This window comes from Budorcas taxicolor, chromosome 15, assembly GCF_023091745.1.
Source record: "Budorcas taxicolor isolate Tak-1 chromosome 15, Takin1.1, whole genome shotgun sequence".
NCBI lineage: Eukaryota > Metazoa > Chordata > Mammalia > Artiodactyla > Bovidae > Budorcas > Budorcas taxicolor.
The window spans coordinates 45687695-45693694 of record NC_068924.1 but is presented as its reverse complement, the minus strand read 5'-3'; positions in this window follow the sequence as shown (position 1 = coordinate 45693694).

The following is a 6000-nucleotide window of genomic DNA, read 5'->3' as shown; positions in this document are numbered from 1 at the left end:
TTTGTCCTTGGCTTCGATGCAAATGCTGCTGCAGAAAGCTCAACATGTAAACCTGCCTCTGGCAACAGCCAAGCAGCAGGAACATGACACTGACCTCCCAAGTCTCAGAGTGCATATAACTGGGGGAACTTACTTTGTACTCAGAACCCTAAACGGCAAGGGTTTTAATTTATCCAGATGGCAAAGAGTTTGAGGCAACCAGGAGGATGGATAAGCTCACTATGGTGGATGCTTATCAGGAAATACTTCAGAGCTCACAGAAACAACATCTAGATGTATGAGCAGCTATTAATACACGGAATGCTCTGGTTATTTATCTGTTTTCTTTTGGCTCCTGCACTCTCTGTATCTCCCTCTGCAACACACCTCCCTCTCAACCCCCACATACACACTCTGGAGTTGTGCTGCTGCAGCTGTGACTCTGCAAACTGTATTTCCCAGAATCCACTGCCAGGTGGTTCCATTAGGTTCTGCCAAAGAGAGGCCATAAAGGGAAACTGAAAGTGAAACACAGTGGGGAGGGTCTTCATTCCTGTTTTCCAGCTGCTGTTACAGTACTGCAGCTGCAGACAGTTGGCTCTGGCTACTGGCTTCTTCTGCACTCCACAGCAGCTTCGCTACACTTCTGAGATACCAGCAGCAGATCAGTTTCCGGCGTGACAGCCAGGGAAGAGTCAGACTGTGCGCCCCACCCTCAAGGCCAGGTTATGTGGAGGGAGCCTCCCCCACAAAAGTCTGAGTATTGACCAGTCAAAAGGGGCCACTTCTCTGAGCTCCTGGTTTCTGATAATGACATCGCTTCTTCCGCTTGGTTTTCCCAGGCCTTTGGACAGTATCTGATTTCTCCAGTTCTCAATTTTTAATTACATCAAGCATTTTCTTTTGACTGGCTTTTGTCACTAGGAATCAATTCTCTGCATTAAATGTCCTCTATTTGAAAAATTTAGTGTGGTTTCTATTTTCCTGACTGAGATACACAGATGGATATTAAAAATATAGTTGAGTGAAGGAAAAAAGTAAGAAATAAGACAAAATTTGTTCACAGTACTCTGTACGTTAAGCACACACACAAGAACAATTCACATTTTATAAAAATGCTTGTGCAAGGGTTTCCCTGGTGGTCCAGTGGTTAAGAATCTGCCTTCCAATGCAAGGAACACAGGTTCAATGCTGGTGGGGGAACTAAGATCCTACATGCTGCAGGGCAACTAAGCTCACAAGCCACAGCTAGAGAGAAGCCGGAACGAAAGATCCCTACGCCAAAACTAAGACCCGAGGCAATCAAATAAATAAGTATTTTTAAAAAATACTTGCACAGTTAAGAGGATATTAAATAAAGGCCCTAGATATATCTATATAGGATATGTTGTTCAGTCACTAAGTCATGTCCGACTCTTTGCGACCCCATGGACTGTAGCCCGCCCGGCTCCTCTGTCCATGAGATTTTCCAAGCAAGACTACTAGAGTGGGTTGCCATTTCCTTCTCCAGGGGATCCTGACCCAGGAATCAAACGTGCAGCTCCTGCCACATCTCCTGCATTGCAGGTGGACCCTTTAATGAAGAGCCACTGGGGAAGCCCAACCCAGGATTTACTCTTAGATAATAAAGCTGATCCAGAGCTCACTAACCCTCCTACCGCACATGCAGTTAGAAACACCAGCTTCATTGACGGGAATTTGGAGGAACAGAGCGAACGTCCCCCTGAAAGGCAAAGAAGCAGTGCTGTTCCCTCTCTCCTCAATCACGTGAGGAGGGCTCTCAGAGGACCACTTGCAGTCGTTTTGTATTCTCATGGCAGGGAGAGACCTTATATTCATTCAGCATTACATTCTCTAGTGGGAGGCTTGCTGCACTCAGAAACTTACAGCCTCAGTTCAACAAGGCCACTGGGGTGGAGGCTTGTTGGGAGAAAGTAACCCAAGACACTTGTAGGGGTCTGGAGCCAGAGAGAATGGAGAGGTCAGAGTCAGGCTAGCTGGGGCAGGGCGAGGGGAGAGGAGCCAGCTGCTAGTCGGGCTGCACTTCTGTCCTTTGGCAGGACAAACAAGCAGGGGCTTCCTGGGGCTCCCAGAAAGATAACCACTCTTAAGATGTTGGCTGAGACCTCTCTCAGGAGGGCTGCCGGCCAGGGTGAGGTTCTTTAGCACTAGGAGGCTATGGATACACTGCCAGGGTCAGAAGCTGAGGGGTGTGGGATGAGTATCTTGAGGAGGGAACCAGGGCCAGTTAGTGCAAAAGTCCCCAAGGGGCAGGGGGTGGCTCCAAAGAACCCCAACACCTCACACACTGAACCAACATTTAAATGCCTGTCTTAGTAGAACGCACTGATGAAGCCAAACTAAACCAAAAGTTTAGCCTTTCTGCCTCTAATATACCCTTCCCCATCCCAATTCTAGAAGTGACAGAGGAGGTAAAAAATGAGTGAAATACACAGAACCCTGACAGTTTCCCCACCCCAACTGAGCTGGAGGGAGAATAGCTTTGAACTGGAGGAGTTGCTGACAAGTCACTGAGATGTGGGAAGGGGTGGGGAAGACAAATGTATTTAAAATGTTAGTATTTCAGACTGATCTCAGTCATGTTCTAGGGAATAATGGAACATATTTACACCAGAGTATTAACAATGTAGAAGGACCCTTGAAGTAAAACCAAAAAGACAGGGGCTATGGCAATCTGTGAGGCTCCTGAGAAGGCTAAGTAGGGTGTTTCTGATTAATCACAAGGTGTCTCTTTGTGACCATGAGAATCAAGAGACCAAGAGAACCACACAGACCTAACTGCTAAGATCCTTGAATTCCTGAGCCAGTGCCAACAACCACCAGGTTTCTAGTTTTATGAGATGAAAAACCTAACTTGAGATATTCTTTAGGAAGATTTTTTTTTTGGCGGGGGGGGGGGGGGGTGCTCACAATCAAAATGTAACTGATAAAATCATTCTCTCCATTTCCTCATGTGAGCATTTTTTCCCCAATTAGGAGTTCAATTGATAGGACAAGGGATAGTGTAAACTGGCATCTGGTAAAATAATTAAATGTCTGAAGTACCCTGAAGGAAACACAGGTTTCCTTGTTTTGTGATCAAGACTAAGGTGGACGGGATGTCCCGAGAAGATATATTAGCCAGGGTATATAATGCTAATGACTGTAACAGTCCCCAAACTCACTAAATTAATGCAAAAGAGGTTATTCTTTGTAAAAACCAATGTGGATGTTCTTGGTCAAGCCATTTTCCTCTAAGCCGGGGCTCAATCATCCAGAGGTCTATTCTCTGACTCCATCTTCAAAACACCTGCTTCAAGGTTACCTTGAAAGGCAGATGAAGGGGTGGAGAATACAGAGAAGGTTCATCCACTCTTTAACTGCCCTGTCTGGTAGCGAAACATCACTTCTACTTACTTTCCACTGGGAAGGACTATGCACACAGCCTCACCTTGAGGCAAGGAGCTGGGAAATGTAATTTAACTATGCGTCCAGGAAAAGGACATCCTGGTGAGATCTAGCCTGTTTTTTACAGAATACATGATGCTAATGTGAAGATCTGGAAGATGAAAATGAACTCACCAGGGAAAAGTGCCCTGGGAAGACGAAGTGGCAATTATAAAGACCCAGAAGTAGAAATGGCTTGGAACGCTTGAAGAATAAAAAGAAAGCCCGTGCAGCTAGAGTTTTTCATGCGGAAGGAGTGGATTAAGATGCAGTTGGAGAGGGAGGCCTGGGCAAGATCACCTAGGCCCTGGAAAGGAGTCTGCCTTTCGTTCTCAGAGTAAGCAGAGAAGTGACATATCTGACTTACATTCTAAGAAGGCTCAACTTGGCTGTGCGGCAAATGAATTGCTCTGGGAACAGGAGTGGAAGCAGCTGGACGGGTAATGTGGTGACTATAGTAGTCAGAACCAGGTGGCCAGCCTGGGAAGTCACCGGGGATGGAGGACAACCTAGAGATCTCTGTGAAAATCTGTGAAGGGCTTTGTGCAATTATGTAAGTGGTTGAGTGACTAGAGCTGAGCTGTGTCTCCGCCAAGATCATGTTGTTTCTTTGGGGACTGTGTTCCCTTAGGACTGTGTTACAAGAACAAAAGCTGGAGCACACCGGTGACTGCAGGGGTAGTCAACCTCTAAAACGGATGCTGAGGAAGCATGAGCACAGACTGCTATCCAAATCCAACTTTATTCTTGTCTCTCACCACCCCTCTGACCTTTTTTCATTCAGAGAAAAGCTGTGGCAAGCCTGTGACTTACGGCTCATTCTCAGTTCACAGATTCTTAGGATCAGTATAAGATACAAACCCAATCTCAAGTGATTACAACATCTAATCCTATGTAACAATAAATAATCTGCACCTCTTCTGGCTTTAGCTGTTTTCACCTCTCAGCTCTATCCCACTAAAGTCAAGAAGCCTGCACTGGAGAAGATGGGGGATGATCTCTAGGCTCTCTGCTCTTTTCACCTCCTCTGCACCTAATAGCTGCTGACTGCTCTGGGCCCAACTGCAGAGAAGGAAGGGGATAAGACAGCTTTTGCCCAGTTGGATATTTCTGGGTCCCATGGGCCTCACAGATTGAAAGGGGGCATCTTGCTGTCCTTTTTCTGCAGTCCCCTTTACCCTGGTGGGTGCAGCTTTATTCTGGGTAGTATCCTACAGTTCCCTCCTTAGTCCAGATGGCACACTCCTAACCTCTCTGTGCTTCCTTACCTCTTCAATGGTCCTGCTGGACAGCACTCTAGACCACCGGATGCTTTCCCTGCTACAAGGTGCACAGGATACCCTCCTGCATGGTTCACTTCAGCAAATTCTAGAACACAGACCAATGCAAAAGCAGCAGCACACCCCGGGGTCCACCACGGAAAGTGAGCCTCTGCTCGCCCTCTGCATTTCCAGGGCAGGAGTCAGACTCCAGGTGTATCATTTCCTGGCTTTAGGAATAAACACCTCAAGCTTCCTGAATGCTCCCAGTGGAGGCTCCAGTTAAGACTCTTTCCCACTCCCATTTACCTCTTACTATAACTGCCACTCCTTCATCCTATTCTCAAATTGTACCTTAAACTGATCTCATTGTTCCTTAAACTGCTGGTATGCTGCTTTTTCTTAAGGGAGTATACACTGTTCTTTCTTCAGTCTAGGCTCTCAATATCAGACACTGAAGCCCGGGCTTGAACGAGAGATGGTCCTGAAGCTGATAATGGAGCAGTGATGACCCACACTCAGAAGTCCTGCTTTCAGAATTGATGGAAAAGCAGGTGGAGGCTGGCCTGAGATAGGGGGAGTTGGGGGCCTGAGTCAGACCCAGAAAGATGTTTATTCAGGTGGCTGGAGCCAGAACAGGCAAAGAAAGAATCCAAATTTTAAGTAAGGGAAGGAAAGCAAAAGAGGGAGGAAGGCAGACCCCAGCTGTCCTGTTGAGCATGATAACAAACAGGAAAAACTAATCAAGATCTAGGAATATACATAACACCTGGGAGGAAACAGGGATATGACACTGTAAAAAGTTGATGTATGTTCTATAATGAGGCAGATGTCCTTAGACTTTACAGCTTGCCTCCCCATGATCCCAAGAGGTTCCCACCCCATGAAGCTGCTGCAACAGTTGTTTCCCCTGTAATCCCCAGAGAATTCTGGTAAGTTGGAGACGACTGTCAGGGTATTGTCTTGGCTGCCTGGCACTCACCAGCCTCACATCATTAATGGAAGTCTCTCTAGTCGGCTGTGTGACCCTCTGTCCTTCTGAATTTGTGCTATCCGGCCTCTCCTACTCTGTCTGCAGATTTCCTGAATCTGCCCCTTCTTCAAGACATTGGCACTGTTCCATGCTAACTTCTATCATCTTCTTGGAGCACTTCAAAGTCCATGCAGACCCACTCCCAATACCTGAGCCCTCCATGCAATAATCAATCTCCACGCAACCTCCCGTGCACTCCTCTCAGGCACTCACTCCTCTAACTACGACTCACTCCTATAACTCTTAAACTTGGCCACTGCCTGCGTCTGCTGTGCTTCCAGT